The sequence below is a fragment of the Aulonocara sp. 'chitande type north' Nkhata Bay genome, linkage group LG12 (genome assembly GCF_057382095.1).
Source record: "Aulonocara sp. 'chitande type north' Nkhata Bay isolate Kocher_YH1m ecotype deep benthic linkage group LG12, A_spYH_male_GT1.1, whole genome shotgun sequence".
In the NCBI taxonomy this organism is placed as follows: domain Eukaryota; kingdom Metazoa; phylum Chordata; class Actinopteri; order Cichliformes; family Cichlidae; genus Aulonocara; species Aulonocara sp. 'chitande type north' Nkhata Bay.
The window spans coordinates 36,563,301-36,582,435 of record NC_141355.1 but is presented as its reverse complement, the minus strand read 5'-3'; the positions used below and the strand labels follow the sequence as shown (position 1 = coordinate 36,582,435).

Here is a 19,135-nt window from a genome sequence, read left to right as displayed (position 1 = left end):
TCGTGCATTATTCACTGGAGACTTGAGCAGGTTGGTGTGACTGACGTTTGAAGCTCTTACCTGTGTGTGTGTATTCGAGGATAGGCGGTAAGAGGTATTATCGGTAGGAGTTGCTGCGCATCCTCTGTTGTTTGAGAAGTAGCTAAGAAGATGTGTCTCATCAATAATGCATAGAAGATCCTGGCTTTGTGTTTGATAATGGCGATGAAAGAGCGCGATGCAGGGTCACTAGCAAAGATGAGCTGCTGTCTCCTGCTGTGCTGCCAATTGAAGGTTAGGCTGTTCTAAAAAAAAAGTTTAAAAGAAGTTTATGATGAGCTTTGCTCTTGTGGTTCTGCTGGGTATTGGCTAACATCCAGCGCTTCGCTCTGAGGTGTGCTTCTGCTTTATATTCTTTAAACCCGGCTGCTGGTTACTCATATCTTTGCTTGAGAGTTATTTTAATGTTTAAAGTTGTCGTGTTTGGCTAGAGGCATCGGCAGATGAGGAGTGGTTTTGTTCCTCTGTGCAGGCAGCCGGGGGTTGCCCACAGATGTAATTTATATGATTATAAACTCAGACCAGCCTATTAACTTTTCCCCTTACACCACACGGGTGCACTCTTCTGATTTCAGTCTGTCTGCTTTATTCTGGGACCAGGTATTGATGAGTTCTTCACACTGAGACGCAGTGGGAAAAGTGGGTGATGTTGGGTGATGACTTTTGCAAGAGAGAACCATGGCGGTAAATCTAATAGACTCCAAAGAGCCAATCAACAGCTAAATTCTGAAACATATGGGCCAATCATGTTGCTTTACTAGCAACGAGGTTGTTGTACCTGTGTGGCAGCAGAGGTATCTGCTCATTATGATAGTAGAGATGTAAGTAAGTGTATGATGTTTGTTGGATAGCCATAGCCATAATGTGCATTTGTGTAATCCCATGAGCAGAAATGTTGATTGTTTACTTTTTCAGTCCCAGTAAGCACTTGGAATGGAAGCTGTGGCTCTCACCCCGATATGATAGATAGAGATTTAGTCTGGTTAATTCCAGATAACTGCAAACCTTTGTCAAGTTGCTGAGCTGCAGGAGTTGCTTCTGGTTTGGCAAGTTAGTGCTCGAACTGGTGTTGGTTAAGATCAGGGTTCTTGCAGGTTCGTTCTTGGGCTTCCGCACCATATTTCATGTTAAAAAGGATGAGGACAAACATAAAGTGGACATACGTTGCAGTTTTTAAAGCTTATTTCAGTCAGAATCATGAAAAATAAAGTTTCTTTTTTATCTGTATGGCTCTATTCTGGGACCTCCGTGACCTTTCTTGAACGTAAACGCAAAGCCCAGCGAGGGCAGAGCAGCAACAAGATTAGCATTACTGAACAGAGTAAGCATCAATAACAACAAACACTGCAGTGATTAAATCTGATAAAGAATAAATGATGATCTGGGCTGGAGGTGGGTTGCAAAGCAGCTTGCAGATACTCAGCAAGAGGCTTTGGCTATCAGCTAATGTGGACTGGCACTAAAATCAGCACTAACACTATCCACATTAGCTTTAGGAGTTCCCTTCATGGGGGTTAGACGGTGGAATACATTTGACTGTATCTTCTATGTCATAATATATATGTAGAGATAGTGGGTGGAGTCAAAAGACCATTTTTTGATCTGACTACATTTCGCTAATGCTTTTTCAAATGTTTAATGTCGTTATCTTTCTTTGTTTAATGTCTGTCTTTCAGCTGTCTGTTGAATGCAGCTGCATAAAAACAATTATCATGAAATGTGCACAGTGAAAATACACATATTAAGCCAAAACAGGTGTAACAGGCCAACAAGGGCCAAACCATTAAAACAGGAATCACTCAACAGGCTGGCAAAGGACGGCCAGCACCTGAGGCAGGGGTGGTCATAATGCTTTGCCTCATCAGAATACACTTTTCTTTGAAGATTTTATATATTTAATAAAAACCCTGATTTGTTTTTTTCCTGTGAGTTACACGATTTTAACCTTGGCTGAAAGAGCCGCGAGTCTTTAAAGAAATTTGTCAGCCAGGTTTAAGTGAAGACTTCTGAGGGTCTACATGATGTTTCTAATGCGTTTCCTTCCCGAGGCTTCTTAAAGAAAGAAAAGCTGACCTGTTAAAGTCATTCATTATTAGCACAGCTTGCACTTTGAAACGATTCAGCCTTAACATATCTTTTTCTCCTTTTAGCAGTTGAACCTGAGGAAAAACAAAAGAAAAGAAGGAAATTTGCTGCTGTGCACTTTGTGTCTTGCAGCAAATGGTAAACTCTCTTAAAAAGCCTTAAACAAGGGTCTCAGCAGTAGAGTTGCGGTTCCCAGGTAGACTAATGATGAGCTCCTGCTTCTTTCCTGCTGTGTCATCAGTGTAATTACAGCAAAGCTCAGAGCAGCAAGCTGTAACATACCTGCAATCCTGTAAATGCACACAAACACATCCTGTCCCCTGTGTTACTTTTCCCTCCGCTTTGAAGGAGGGGAATGTTTGCAGCAGGGCCGTAAAGACAGGGATGGCTCAGTTAGTGTTTTAGGAGGGAAAAGGGGGGAGGAGGAGTGAGGGTGGAACAGAGGGGGGAAAAGATGAGGGCAGAGAGACGGGAGGGACGTCCCAGCATGTTCTAACGCAGCTGGGAAAAGGCCCTCCTGGAGTTCAAAGTAAGTGGTGGCCCCTCAACACCTGGAGTGGGGGGCCCATAGATACAAATGTGCAAAAGAAACACGCGGATTAAAGTGCAGGTCTCGGTAAAAGCCTGCAGGGCCTTCTGTGTGTTTGGTTCTGTGGTGAAAATAATCACAAGTCCTCGGTGTGCTCTTTCTTCTTTTTCCAGACTTTAATTTCTTTATTTGATTTGGTTTAGCGATCGGCTTGATTTATGCCAATAATAACTCTGTCAGTGCCTGAACAAAGATCATTCTGATCACTCGTCACAACTAAATTTAAAAAGACATAGAGGCGTGATTATAAATATAAATAAATATGAGCTGACAGGCATTTTAAACCACAGACCTATTTCATATCAGGTCAGTGAGCCAGTTTTCCCATATCTTTCTCAGTGACTTCCTGCAGCTATTTTCAGCGCTTTAGCGATTTCATGGTTAAAGTCATACGTTTGACATAAGTTTGACAAACACAGCAGTTTTATTTTTTACAACTTGTGCTCACACGTTTCATTTACCCTCTCTGGCCTGCTCAAATACACAAGGTTTTACTCACGCTGTGTGGTTTGATTGATCAGTCAAACATGAGTTAATGTTTTTCCTACGTACGAGCATTTTTTATACATTTCAGGAAAAGTGTCACAGTTGGCTTCACTGCATGAAAAACTGGATTTCCAGCCACATGAACTGCCATGAACCTCACTGTTTCAGTAAAGAAAAGTGAAGACTTTTATTAGTAGTAGTAAAAGTACTGCATTTACTAAGGGCTTTGACATCCAGTATGCATGTGTTCATATTGTTATCATCATATAGTTTAACTGTCATCAGGGACATGAATGATTATCAGGAAACTAAAACATTTAAAAGGAACGTGTCGGCTCTGAATCAGCGCTTTATTAAAACTCTAAGATTCCAGGAAATGAACTTATCTGATTTCCACAGTCAGAGTCGCAGACATAGATTACAGGACATGGTCTTCCCTTGCTGGAGTCCTCTTAGTGAGCCATGATTTCAAGGTCTACAGGTCTACATGTAACTGGGTTTCTAAAAGGATTTTCAGACGTTTGCATCTGCATACCAAAGCGTTTTCACACAAATCTCAGTGATACTTGGATAAATGTCAAGGGACACTCCTCTTAATCTTTGAATTCAGGTGTTTTCAGTCTCATTGCCATATGGTATAAAATGAAGCACCTCGCGGCTAGGTGCTTGACTGAATTTGTGGAAGCATTCACAGAACCACAGCACTAAACTGCAGAGCACCATGTGCCGTAAAAGTTGCCAGCTCTCTGCTGACTGAGTGTCTGCAGAGCTTCATGACATGGGTCTCAACGGCTAAGCAGCTCCTGTAGGTGTAATGCATGGGTTCAGATAGCGCGTATAAAAGATGAACTATGCTTTCTAAAAGCAAAGTTCTTTGAAGCTGCATTCTTGCTAATGGCCAGCAGGGGTCAACTTCTCTGATGTTGTGATTTATTCATAAAAGGTTTTCGAATAAATTCATGGTCTCAGTTGCTGGGTCCAAGTATTCATGAATACAGTAGTATACTTTATGTAAGTTAACGTCCCTATTAGAGTAAAAAAGGTAAAGATAAAAGGGCATGGTTTAAAGTGTCCTTTACAAGTTGCTAAGATATGAACGTGCACTGTTTCACATATTCAGAGACCTCACTAACTAACTGGTGCTGTTCCTGTCTTTTATATACAGTTTATGTCTGCATGTTTTTTGATTTAGAAGAGAAGGACATTTGGACACACAGATGGCTGGGGAGATTCGGACAATATGGTCTGTCTATTTTACATCAAAGATGGATTTAAAATTGTCTTTTGACAGCAGCCATCTGGGAAATCAGAACAAGTAACCGTTCAGACAGCCGGCAGCAAACTGTCTGATCTTCCAACAGCCAATGTGTGAAATAACAATTAGTGTTCGGGAGGCATCACTGTGAGCACTGCTGTAGAAATACTTACTGTTTTTCTGACTTGTTCTTCAGTATTAATATTCAATGTTAATAAAGGCCTTACAAGTTCTAATTTTCCCACATGTAAGAGTCGAATTCTCGTGGTAGAAGTTTTCCCGTGATCAAACTTTGCCATTGTTTGGATTTCTTCACTGACTGAATCACAATCAGTGTCTCTGCTGCAGCCCTGGAGGTTGTAGAGCATCCTGAACAGTCTGCAGAAAGACCTTCAGCGGTGCCATCACCCTGAGGAAATCCTGAATATCCCAAACTTGCAGCTCATACCAGCCTGAACGCTTACAGCGTTTTCTCAACATGGCTGCCGGCGGAGAAAGAGCCTCTTTATTTAATTGATTCATTTAAATGTTTTTAAACTGAATACATTTTTGACTGTCACCTCTGTTTCACTCTCTGGCCTTTCTAAATAAAGTGTCTTTATTTTTTATTATTAGTCTTTTGATTTTATTATAAATTATGTATTTTGTTTCTTTTGCTTGTTTTGAGTGCCCAGAAGTCCTAAACCCAACAATGTCTTTACATAACTTACACATTTTTGTTTTTAAGGGAAGGAAAGGCAGCAAGTCCTCATATCTCCAATCTAGAACCAACATTTTTAGATGTTTTTCCCAATATATGACTAGTTATTTTAGTTGCTGAGTATTGTTTACCATTGGTTTAAGTACTAGAACTCAGCAAAACTGAAGCATAAGCTTCTTGAGTGTCTGTACGACACTGTAATAATGTAATAATCCATTACAGTGGTCTAAAGGCACCAGTGCTGTAAAGTTAAGCATTTTAAGTTTGAGGGGATTGAGACACTTTAGAGCCTCTTGTGGCAGTTAGATGAACTGCAGTTTTCTTTTCATGCATGTTCAAATCTGTTAAGATCCACTTTAAAGGAGTAACAGGAAAAAAACAAACAAAAACAAAACAAAAAAAACCTCAGGCAATGTGACTCCATCTTTTATGTACAGTTTATGGTTAAAATTTAATTTTATCAAACCAGAACAGAAAGGTTTGCAGTATTTATCATCTTACCTCATGTTCTTACTTTTCTGTGGAGTAAAGAAAGCGTAATTTCTCTGAAATATGTAGTGACAGAAAAATAGAAAGCATTTGTTCCTAAACAATCAAATTCTTCTGTCGGCGGGAGTTCAGGTTTCTCAGTCACCCTCAGGCGGTACAGTACAAAGCTGAGGGGATTGTGGGTAACGTGTAGTACATGTGTCCTGACAGATTCATGCTTCGCACTTATTGCAGCGGTGCAGTGTGCCACCGGGCCTGACGTGCCGCTGAAAAAGAGTTTAAAGCCTGCAGTGAAGGACAGCGAGCCTCCACAACATGCAGCACCATGTCCAAATATATCACTTGCCCCTCAAGGCTTGAATTCCTAGCATTGCAAGTCACCCGTCCGCAAGGAATCAAAATATAGGGCACCTCAAGAATAGCGCTACCAGGACAGAGGTCTGAGCTGTATGTTTACAAAGAAGCAGAGCTGGGATTGACCTAACAATGCCTGTTCCTACCTGTCCTGCACCCCTTCAGCGCTGCATTTTAAAGATGATACATTACAGTAATGTGTCATTTGGAGTGAACTGCTAAATGTGTTTTTAGAAGAATGAAGTTTCTTCCAGTCCTAACTCATTCCATGCATATTTAGACTTTTACTCCAGATTTAATAAGAACTGCTTTGTTATTCCTCTCAGTAGGACTCCAGTAGTTATTTTCCTCAGCTGAGCTTGTGACATGTCCAATTATGCACACGATAATGCACACGCAGAGCGTTCACACCATAGTAAACAATAAAAGGGTAATGAATATTGTTGCTCTGCACTTGGGAAAGCAAATCTTTTGTCTCTTTGAGCTGCTCTGATTTCTCTGCAGCCCCGCAGACGGTTCTTAGAGTCGTCCACGTGTTCGGTGTTTACGTGCAAAACTGACACTGTGATCACTTCCTTTTGTTTGAATTGCTGTAGCCTGTAAATAGCTTTCATGTCTTCATATAAGAACGTGCCGGAGCAAATAATGGTCGACTTTAGAGCAGTTATTGCTTTGAGGGAGCTGCTTGGTGAAATGTGCAGCGTTGAAGACATTCTCACATGCTCAAGGTTTGTGACGTCTCTCTCCTTTTTGGTCTCAGCACTATCTGCTGTTAATTAATGCTAAGATACCCTCATTCTTTATATTAGGTGGTGATGATGGTGTGGATAGTTTGACTCTGCCTTCAAGGGAAGCCATTTGGAACAATTATAAACACTTTTAATTGGACGACATGCTGTTTAAACTCGCTCCACTCAGCCACAGCCTGACCCCGAAACCATGACCACTCACCCCACATCTTTCCCCCCCCCCCCTCTTTTTTTTTTACATCTGCCAAGTAGATTATGATTATCTGTTTGTTTGTTTGTTTGTTTGTTTGTGTGTTTGCTGGTTAGCAGGATTATTCAAAAAGTTATGGGCAGCGTGAGTAATGGGGCTTGGCCCAACTTAGAATAATAATAACTGTGAAGTTTATTTGTAAAGCAAATTGTTTTATTACACACGATATAATGCAATCGGTGAAGAGGAGGAAGAGATCAAAAGAAGATTGAACACCAACGAATCCGTCTCTAAAGATGAATTATAAGATTAATTGGTGTATCAATTTAAATCAGGACACTGAGACTCAACAGCTTGGTTGTCTTTTCGTTCCAGATCTAGATTCAGGAACTTTTGGAAGTGTTCATAACTTCACATCATAACTTTACAAGTCAAATCAAAATAAGAAAAAAATGCCATGGTGCTGGTTTCCCATCTCAGACTGTTGTTGTTTGTTTCCAGTTTAGTTTCAGTAGTGATAAATTACCCCTGCTATAGCTGTTAAATAGATTTAATCTCAGTCAGTCGGTCCTTCTTCTTCTACTTCTATCAGCTGCTCCCTTCAGGAACCGGCGACCTTCCGGTTACAGATACGCTTCCCAACCCCCTGAGCCACGGTCGCCATATCCACCATCCCTCCTCCCTAACCCCATATCAGCCTTCCCTCTTTAACTTTGTCTCCAAAGCTGGTGCAGACTCTGCGCTGTTGCTATAGTCAACAGATTGTGGAGCACTGATATAGAGCGATGGTTAAATATTGAAGCATCCTGATGAATAGTTTAAACAGACTCACACGAGCCAATCAGAAAGAATAATTTTGTAAATATGTTTGAATAACATTTAAAGCATACGAATGATCAACGCCATTAATGTTGCTTTTTAAGGGTGTGCGAGTCAGGTAGTTGATGACATTGTGGACCTTTTGAATCTGAGTAGCCCTCATCACTTTTCCTCACACGGCCTCCCCTCTGAAGTAAAACTCCGTATATAATTTTCCCGCAGTGGAAATGCATCACAGCTTTCGACGTGTGTGCAGCTCTCCAAGGTGATCTCTCAGGAAAATAGTTTTGCACAAGACTTCCAGTCACCGTCAGAAAAACAATCTCAGCAGTATGTCTGATCGCCGCTGCTGCCCGACACGCTTCACAACTCGAGTTTGATGAGCCTGACTGTAAAAAAAATTAAAAATAAAACTAGCTAGAAAAACTTCATCTCCAACTCGAATTAAAACAGTTCAGTGAAGGCAAATACAAGAAGCTCTTTTAAAGGAGAGAGAGAGACGTCTGTGCCGAGGTGTAATATCCTCATCACGGATATTCATAACCATCAGCGCAGTTCCCCGTAGGGTTCAGTGGTGAAAAATGATATTAAAAGAAGTAAGAGGATCTGACTGCTGTTAGACTGAATATGTATATCGAGGTAAACTGTCTTCTTCAAGGCTCCTTTGTGGATTAATGCAGAAGCTGAAGTGATATTTCCTCACTGACCACAGGACCACTGCTGTTCTCCATACAGGGCTCTAAACCACCCATGTGATCGAATCAAATCAGACCTCATTTCTGTACACCCCCTGAGTGATGAGACATTCACCCCAGGCGCACATCACGGCTACAGGAGTGAGCCAAGAGCAGAAAAACAGAAAATACTGAAATGCCAAAAGCAGATATGAAAGTGAAAACAGGATGAGGGCTTGGGCAGAAGAAGCTCGATTTGAAAGGTGACAGTCTGCGACAAAAACAAAGTCAGAGAATGTGCAAAATCTGACAGCAGCAACCCGACTTCACTTTACTCGCATGAGACAGAAAGTCGGAGTCAGCAATTTCTTCTTCTAAGCGTGTTAAGAAATCCTGGGCTGGTGGGGTCACCTGAAACCAGCAGAGGAAACATCGACTGGAAAGCTAAACTGAATGAATATTGCAGTATTTCTGGCTCCTGAGTGGTTTATGGGCATCTTTGTCACCAACAGTCTGATTACTGTTTACAGGAAAACCCAACTTGATTTGAAGCAGACAAAATATGATAATTTTTATCCATTTTATTATTGTTGGGCTTTACTAGAGTAGCTTTGCATGATTCACAATTCAGAATAATCCTTATTTATCTTACACTGGGTCTTGGTACAGCCCTTCAGCTCATCTTCTCTCTGGACAAAGCTGTTTTATCTTCTCTCTCTCTCATAACAACCTTGTTACCAGCTGCCATTTGTGAGGTGAGATGACCATATTATAAATATCTGCTATGACATCATACGAATCCAAAAAGGAGAACGAAATACAGGAAATCGAGCATTTGGAGCAGTCTGAAACATGAGATTGTAACTTATAAGATTTACACAAATTTAACTAAACTGTTGAAAACAGTAACTATATAATAGAAAATAATGAAAAGCATACTAGGTTCCACTTAAGACGTCTGAAGTGTTAGTTTTGTTGGCGTTTTCTTGATGATAACGCGTGATCATAAAGGATGAAGGCAACATTATAATTAAACCTTTGTTATTATTAGAACAACACGTCCATTAGCTGTTACTGAAGGTGTTTTAACAGTCTTTAAATATTCAAAGGTGGGTGAAAAATATAGATATTCTCTTTGAGAAAGGACTGAGCTGACTAATTTAAGAAAACTAGGAACTGTAACTTTTTGGTATGCAGTTAAATCACAGCTAGAAGGTAATTTTATTATTTTATAGGCCAATTACTGTGATCCACAACATGTTTTTTTCTGTTAAAAATGCTGCAGCGCTATCTTGAACTATCAGTTCATTACGGTTACTCTTCATTGCGCTGATGCAGTTCCCAAAGCAGTTAAGGCCATCTTATAGGAAAGACTCACCTGTGCAAAACATCACAAACAACAAAAACCTTTTTGTCACAATATACAAAGTTTGACAGTGACTTCAAGTCTGTGACAAAACAATAAATACCTTTCAGTCAAGACTTAAATGCTAAATGATTTTACACTTTTCTCAAAACTGCACTGACTGACTGCAAAGAAATGTGTCCTGTTGAACTGGAGCACGCACACGGCCCCATCTAAGACTCAATGGCAGCAGACGTACTGGAATATGTGTGAGTAGACTTCCTAACATGCAAGTTACATAGTAGGGACAACAGGTTTCATAAAATATGGGACTCATTTATGGTGTACGCCGGTTTGGATATTTCTGCTATTTTCTCACAGGCCCTGGTATAATATAAGCATGCCACTGAGTATTGCTAACTCTATCTCATAATCAAAGTATCTGGATTTTCTATTTATTTACTTGTATTCTTAAGCCAGGTTCTCTGTTTTCAATTCAATTCAGTTTTATTTATATAGCGCCAAATCACAACAACAGTTGCCTCAAGGTGCTTTATATTGTAAGCTAGACCCTACAATAATACATACAGAGAAAAACCCAACAATTATATCACCCCCTATGAGCAAGCACTTTGGCGACAGTGGGAAGGAAAAACTCCCTTTTAACAGGAAGAAACCTCCGGCAGAACCAGGCTCAGGGAGGGGCGGGGCTTTTGTCTGTTTTGTTCTGTTCTGTTGTTTTTGTTTTGTTTAATGCTGTTGTTATTGTAAAAGTTTAAAACTCAATAAATACATCAAGGAAAAAAAACTGCACTGACTTTGAAAGCCACCTCACGTTTCATTTTTGTCTTCAGACATAAATGAAATGTGAAGGATTTATTTGAAACCTTTACACAATATAACTGTTGACAATGAGAAAACAGTGAAACTGTATGCATCAGAAAGCAAAGAGATATATATAAACTTAGAACAGCACCAAGTATAGCACAGTAAAGTCACACTACACACAGACACACACTCTCTCAGGTGGGACATCATTATAGCCAGTATCCGTTGCTTCCTTTAGATGTATCAGATCACGAGGCTGTCGGTTTTACCCCTTCCTCCTCCAAGCAGAGAAGAATTCCTCAGTTGGGTCGACAAATGATGACTGTGGAGTCACGAACACCGTGTCTGGAGGTGGAAACTTTACCAACTTTATCACATGAAGCGAGGGCATTGTAGAGCGCTATGCAGGACCCAGCATGTTCAGCAACAGCAGCACCCATTGTTTTCCCTGACATATTGACCGTGGCTCTGACTGATGATACTCCTGCCACATCTCCTTACATGTGTGTCATCTCACGCAACTCAACTCAAAAGTCTGTAAAATCCAAAAGGCTTCACATTATAAACATCTGCGTGTAGCTTAGAGAAAAGAGAAAACTTCTCACCTTTGTTGGTATTTCCCTGGTGTCACATTCTGCATTTTAACTACCCTGAAGACGAGCTCCTCTACTGGAGTCTGTATTATTGTTATGGATCCAGTCTCACATGAGTTTTATTCTCAACCTTTAAGTTATTGATTTGTGTTTCCTTTTGTTTTTGTTCCTCAACACAAATTTCCCAACATTATTTTGTGTCCCTGAACACAACATTTCACCTCTCTGCTCTGATGTGTACTGATGTGCCCATGTATACAAAAAACATATATTTGGCTCGTTAAGAAGTTAAAAGTGTGATGATCGAGCTAATAGTTTTGCCTTTCACACCAAGTTTGAGTTATATACACCTCATTTGTTACCATTGTTTGTTTGTTTTAATTAAAATAGTAACAGTGACTTAGTTGGGTTTAGAAAATGACAACGGTTTAGGTTAAAATGTAACCTTTGGCACATCTTTTAAAACTTTGTCTTCTTGACTGCCAAGGTGACGCATCTGACAATTCGTGTCCTCGAACACACAAAAAATATATTGTATTTTCATAACTGTTACTCAAAGTGACGTGAAACTGGGCTGATTGAGTGGGTTCCTTGCTAACCCTTAAATTTCTTCTGTATCACATTAAACTTTGAAATCCTAAATACAAAAAAGCACAAATGGACAAACAACAGTTTTGTAATGTAAAGATGCAAAGATCGGTATGTTACTGCAAAGCATTTTGAATATCTACACCAATTTACGACAGGTTTTGAACTTTCCTTAAGAAAAAAATGTAAATCATCACAAGCGTTCTTCATAAACAAACACAGCTAGTATCAAATGGCTGCTTTTTTGGCATCTGTTAGGTGATTTTCTGGTGGCATGAATAACAGATGCAGCGCTCACACTGCATATTAATGTTTTATATTTGATCTTGTGTCAACATGAACTTTATGAAGCTTGTTGAAGCTTCATAAACACTGCATTGTCTGTCAAGTTTTTCCTGCAGTAGGAGTTTATTGTAATGTCGTGTTTCTGTTTTAAAAAGACGGGCTTCCTTTTCGTTTTCCAGAATATTTAAATCGGTTCAATCAGTGACGACTCATCCGTTTGGGTTTGGTGCTCAGCATAAACATCACATAAAGTTCAGTCTGGGACATGCTGTGCTGCACTTTCTGTCACTGCCACTGTTGAGTGGATAAAGCCTCGCGTTGACTGCAGCGAGTTTTTCTTTACCTACTCGGCTTACTGAGGAGTTCTGTTAGATTGTGAATGCTGATTTATCCAAATTAAACCTCGCTCACACTGCGCCTCGCTGTTTATCCCTTTGAGAGGTTTTTCCTGCTCCTGTGATGTGTGAAGTTCCGAACATAATGAGACGAGCGCCGGCCGCACTGATGTCAGGAGAATAGGCGCTTTTCAGAAGTACTGTGGCCCAGGACACAGAAATAGATTATCTGAGGACTTGCCATTCGTGGCTGTACCACATCTGAATTATTAAGTGGCCCGAGGCTGTGAGGTGCCTACACTGGCTGCTCTTTTCATGATGCTTTTAAAGTTAAACTGCTTCTTGCATTTTGAATTCCTGTGTATATTTTTGAGCCAGAGCAGCAGTTCCCCATTTGTTTTGCTCAATGGGAAATCTATATACAGCAATACGTCCATCACTGAGATTGGTTTGGATTGCGTAGAGGCATTAAAGTTTCAAGGATACTCTAGAGTTACTCGGTAAGGCGCTACAGGTTACAGTGGTTTAAATCTTAAAGTGTAACATCCAGGAGAGGAAATGGCACTTCGTTTTTTTCAGTTCATTTTATCCTTACTGCTTGCTAAACAGATTTCTTTAGGTGTGAATTCATTTGTTTTTATGTTTGTGGTGCAGGCAGGGAAAAAACAAACTTTTTCTAAAAACGATCTGCATCTTCAGACATCCGTGACTGTAAAGACAAAAACATGAAAACTTTGAGCACTGGAAGATTTTTCAAGGTTAGTCTTTGCTTTAATTTCCACCTGAGCAACGACGGCAAGAACTAACATAACATACAGGACGAGCCAAACTACAAATGTGCAAGGACCACCTTGTAATATGGTATTTTTAATGATGGATCATGGTTGTATTGTCTTGCTCCATAAGGAGAGTTCCCTACCAGGACTCCTTGAAGTATATTAAAGTCCTTCTAAGTATATTTGATTACTCATTTTGGCATCTGTCTGCAAGAATAAAGCAATCTCACGACGACAGCAGTCTTTGTCCGGCTCTGAAGCGCTGCTGTGAGCTGGAGGGTCACTTTAACCAGAACCTGCAGCAGGTGGAGAGTTGTTGCGTCTGTGTCAGTGCCAAGCACACTGTTATTGTTACTGCTAGCTACTTTCCAAGACAGAGCCTGGGGGAGGTAGCTGATTATTGCAGGCCAACTTTTATTTGCAAGTGGTTTGATTTGATGAGTCTGTGAACAGACGCACAAGTTCATGGTCACACAAACCTTTGTGTGTTGCATTGTTTGTATGATGTGTCCTCTAGTTGTATCGAGTCTGTACTGAGGATGTAAAGTAGAAAGAAATTGTGGAAGGAATACATTGTTGTGGTGCACATATATCAAACTTAATGTAATAAATAAACGTATTAAACTTGTGCCAAGTGGCTGTAATAAACTTATAGGACTGCTCAAAGCTCACAGTCTGTGCCTGAAGGCTATGTAAGGATGGAAAACAGTCGTGTTTCTCCCCGAGGCTTTGTCAGTCCAGGCATGTCTCTTCATGTACAGGTAAGATGTGAGATCGGGGAAGTCCAGCTTGAGTAATATAAATGGTACAGGTATTGTAGCTCAGTGTGGAACTGTAACTGGGGGGCCAGTGCAGTTTGTTGTGGATTATGCTGTAGTTGCTTAGCTGGATGACATTGGAGTTTTTTCTTGTTTTTTCCCAGCACTCTGTGTGACGGAGCCTTGGCTGTGAGATGAATGATGAGACATTTTTCTTTAGAGCATTACTAATATAGAACACGTTACCTTGAAAGGTGATTGATGTGGGTGACTGAAGGAAAAAAGAAGTTTGGTTTATATACTACAAGAAGGTTTCAGTTGACCAAAAGGACTGATCATTTTATCAAAAACTTTATTGTTCCATGTTTCATGCAACAGAGGCCTCTCGCATGGCTCTAAACCTTGGTTTGAGACCCTCTGCTTGACGCTATGCCATGCCTCAGCGCTGCCGCTGGGCCTAAATGAGAGCTCGCCATGCTTTCTCGCCTGGAACTAAGCCTTTTTTCCCCACCAGTTCTTTGCAGACATGCAGAGCTATGGAGGACTGCACTGAAGTGGTACAACCTTTGGCAAACACCCAATTGGTGGGCTAATGGGCAAACAAACAAGCTAGCCTCTCCCCTTTGTGGTCAATCCTCCCCCACCCCTGACCTCTCCGACCCTCCGGGCCATCCGGTGCCGGCTGTGACAGTGTCATCGCTGAAGGTCTGGGAGGTTGTCGGTCTTTTGTTTCTCACTTCATTCAGAGCTTTTAATTCCCAGCTCACCATTCAAGCCAGTGTGCCTCTTATCTGTAAATACCAGCATGCAGCCCCCCCACATGCCTCAGTTTGTCTTTCTTGCTCTGCTTTTCTTTCTGTCTGTGCCCGCAGGCTCTTGGAGCTACAAGTGTTTAGACAGAGAAGAGTTACATTCAACCCCGCTTTTGTCCCTGTTGGCTCTGATGGCCGTGTTCACACATGCAGCAGATCCCAAAACAAGGCTCATTCTTTCAACTTTATCCCTACTTTTCCCTCCTGTATCTGTCCATGAATACTGGTTGGAAGAATGAGAACATCCAAATAGAGAACTGCTTAGAGACTACTTAAGCACTATTGTTTGCAATGCAAAGCTTTAAAAAGCTGAGAGTTGAGAGCTAAGTGGGATTTTTTTTCCATTACATTACAGAACATTTTTATTTATTCTGTTTAAAAAGTAAATTATGAGTAATCATTCATTCTGTGAGGTCTTTGTCGAGATGCGCTATTGGAAAAATTAGAATCCAACATTGTTTGTTTTCTGAAGGACAAAATGTGTAAAATCTGTAAAAATAAACCAAAAGCTAATCAAAAATACAAATTAAGCTTTGAAGTCTTGGTGTTGTTTTGTGACGCCTGCTGACCTCACATTCAGGGTTTTTTAAGGACTCCGTATAAAGAAATGGTGATGATGAATGGGCTTTTGGCACCTTGCAGTTTTAAGTGGTTGAAGTGACTGGTGGGCTCTCCATCTTCAGCATCTGCTGCTGAAGTGCCATTAAGCCTGGCAGTGAATCTATAGCAAGCGGTCCAGCCTCTTCTTCGTCCACTCTGTGCTTTCAGGCAGGATCATCATCTGCTGTCAGTGATTCACGGTCAGTCCTGTCTTCCTCCTCCCCTCCTCGTTGGAACTATTTTTCCTAGGAAGTCAATCACTGGTCAACCACATTTTCCCTTGGGCTCGTATGGATTATTGATGAAGCAGGTGGAGCGAAACCAGACAGACTTCAGGTAGAGTGAGGCGTTAAAGAGGTTCAGGATGTAGAGAGTCTAATATGAACACTCGGTGTGGAAGCACTTCAGGTTCAGGTTTAGACTGCTAATTGTTGTCCTGATGGATTTATATTTAGCACATCGACAGACTGGTGACCTGCCCAATGTCTCTCGTCCAGGCATGTCAGCTGGGAAAGGCTCCAGCCTCCAGAAGGGGAATGGATAGATGGGTGGATTTCTCTGTTTACAGTGTAAATACAGGGATGATGAATGACATAATAAAGTAATTGAAAACACGAGGATCAAACCACAGGAACCTTTTATAACTCTTGGAGGAAAATTTGCTTTCTTTTTGTGTCAACGCTGTTGGAACTAGGAACTATCAGAGTTCTTAGAACTGTGTTTTTAGTGTCCTTTTAAACTCTCACTTCAAGAGAAGAGCGTTTGTGACAGAATTACAAGATGTGTGTGTGTATCTATCTATCTATCTATCTATCTATCTATCTATCTATCTATCTATCTATCTATCTATCTATCTATCTATCTATCTATCTATCTATCTATCTATCTATCTATCTATCTATCTATCTATCTATCTATCTATCTATCTAGATGTGATTTTGACTGTGACTGACTCTCTTAATGGAGAGAAATTAAATGAACAGGAACAGGTTTTAGAAGAAAGTAATAGACCACACAGTTGCTCAGCTGAAACAACACCAAAGCGTGTAACAAGTCAGCAGTTGTGGGGTAAATTTGGCACGTGCTGACAATTGGATGACAATTGCGGGCATGAACTACTTGAAGGGGGGACAGGTGGGCCCAAACCATTTAGAAAAATGCCCCCAAGAGCATAACGGCTCAAAAAAGAATGTCTACAAAACTCTATGCACTCGTAGTTTCGTCACCCATCTGTGTCTGACTCATTCACCGTGATTATTCACATGCTCCTGTCCCATAAAATGATCTGGAAAACTTGAAATTCTCACATCAAGCGCTGTGTTTGTAGTGTTAAAGGGCTAAATGTAACATCTGTTTTTAATTGACAGCTGGTGCTACTTTGCAGCCTACTGTGACTCATTTTTGTCGCACTGTGCATGAGAGTGATTTCAAGTCTGAAGTTCGACTATTTTCACGAGTATTAGTATTATTTTTATCTGAACTCGTCCCGCTGCTTGGTAATCAAATCTGTGTTTACCAGTCACACTTGTTTTTCTGATTACTTATTGATAGAATATAAGAGGGACTGCATCAGCTCTTCTTCCTGACATGAATAGATAATCAGATGTCTGTCCTAATCATGCTCACACCTTTTTGCACATGAAAGGCATAAATCTCAGAACGGATGACAAGAAAAGCCTTAGCGAAATATTCCTGAGATTTAAAGCCAAGTGGTTTAATTGTGGCCCGGTCTGTCAAGCAGAATTTTATGAGTACAGCATGATTATCTGTGAGTCTGTGCTCATTACCCTGCACTGTTAACCTTTTACTAAAAGGAGCCCGGTGGAATTGCGGCCCTGCAGATAAAGCCGATGATGACAGGTAGAGATGGATGTTTGCCTCGGGCTAACATGTTGGAAGCCAGACCTGGCTCAGCCCGACGATGACTTCATTTCTCTGTCTTACCTGAAAGCTGCTGCTTCACTCAGCAGAAAACAAAGCCTGTTCCCACTGTGTCTGACCCCGCAGGATGTCGGGATCACTCTACAGATCCCTCTACCAGTGTACAAATCTTGGCTCCTGGCTGCCTGACAGAAAAAAAAATGAGGAAATATGAAGATTGGGGAGGAAACGATTTGTCTTTTTCACTTACTTGAAGCTGCAAATAAAATGTGTTTGTGTGTTTATTCGTGGCTGACAAGTAAAGTTGGCATGGTTTCATCTGGATTTTTGCTGACTTTTTCTTCACATCCTCTTGTTTGATGTTATTGAGTTCAGCAGGTCATACTGGCTGGCTTTAAAACAGCATTATTCATTCAGTCAGACGCTATAAGAGGCAATACCCTGTGTTGCATAGTGAGCAGTAACAGGAGATTTGTGGACCTTTAGAATTCAGGATTTTGCCCCATTAACATTAACTACCTATCTAAGGCAAGATCTTGCAATATTGGTGACTCCTGGTTCTAGGTTCACAGCAACATTTAGTCAGTAAATAGTTATTAAAGAAATCCTAAAGACCATTAGTGTTTTTGAAACAACCCAGACTTTGAACAAATGGTTGTGTTTTTTGGCAAAAGTCAGAGCCCAAGTTCATTTGTGTTTCAGCAACTTTGAATTTTCTTTCATGAAACTAGCTTAAGACAATGTTTCAACTGCTCAAAACAAAAGCAAAACTGGAACCAAAATAAAATGTGTGTTCCCCAACTGGTTGGTGAGCGGTTGTGTCACAGGCGCGTGTGAAGTGGTGAACGAAGGACCCAAATGCAGGCACTGATTTACTGCGAGTGTACTTTATTTACAGGTGGTGACAAATTTAATAAAAGAAGAGATAGTGGGAACCAAGACCTAGAAAACCTAAACTAGGAAAATCTAAGAAACTTAAACCATAACTGGCAAGGAGAAACACAGGATGACACGCAGAGGAACACAGATGGACCAGCAACAAGGACAACAAAGGGCTTAAATACACGCTGGAGAATCAGGGATGGGAGATAGCTAGGAGAAATCGGAGCTGACGAGACAAGGGGAAGCAAAACTACACACACTATACACAGGACAGGGACTATCAAAGTAAAACAGGAAATACAACAGGCACGCACAGACTACACTTAACACGAAGACATCAGATATGGCAACATAGAGGGAACACAGAGACACAGAACAGAAGGAGCTCAAATCTGAACAAGAATTAAACTGAAACATAAGATAATAATCAAACCACTGAGTCCACAGACTCAGGACCATGACAGGTTGCTGCCTGCTGGTAGGGGAAATTGATTGCACAAGGTTGGTGCAGTGAAAACCTCCATCTGCAGTTGCCCAAAGTTTGCATGGAAGATGACGATTTGTCTGGAAACCAATGTTTGCCTTGTAAAATAAAAGTTGTCCCTTAGTGCTGTGACCAACACATTTGAAGGTAAATGTTCTCCACCAGAGTGTTTGGAGACAAGTCAGCCTCTGGAGACTGTGGCAGTCTTTAGGTTTTTAGTGGAATACCCTCTTTGGGCCTCAAAAACACACAGTAACCATCCCAAACCTCTCAAACAAACCAGTCAAAATAGTTCAATTTTTAATCAATAGCTGTATAACACCATTAAAGTTATACACAAAATCCTTCTATTATATATTTATGTATACAGCAAAGAGCAAAATACTTTTAGTAGCCTCAGAAAGCCAGTTGTCAGTGACTTTGATACGTTCATGAGAACAATAATGCTGAAAGAGCCTGCTTTCAGACTCTTTCAGCAACACAAACCTTTAACTCCATTTGAAGTGACGTACCCTCTCAGTATCTGTACTTTAGTGCTA

At 40.7% G+C, this 19,135-nt stretch overlaps 1 protein-coding gene across 1 annotated transcript in view; it reads left to right on the top strand.

Moving 5' to 3' along the window:
- fras1 (Fraser extracellular matrix complex subunit 1) overlaps positions 1 to 19,135 on the top strand; it is a 294,299-nt gene that overhangs the window by 8,394 nt on the left and 266,770 nt on the right. The gene's annotated exons all lie outside the window — the stretch shown is intronic.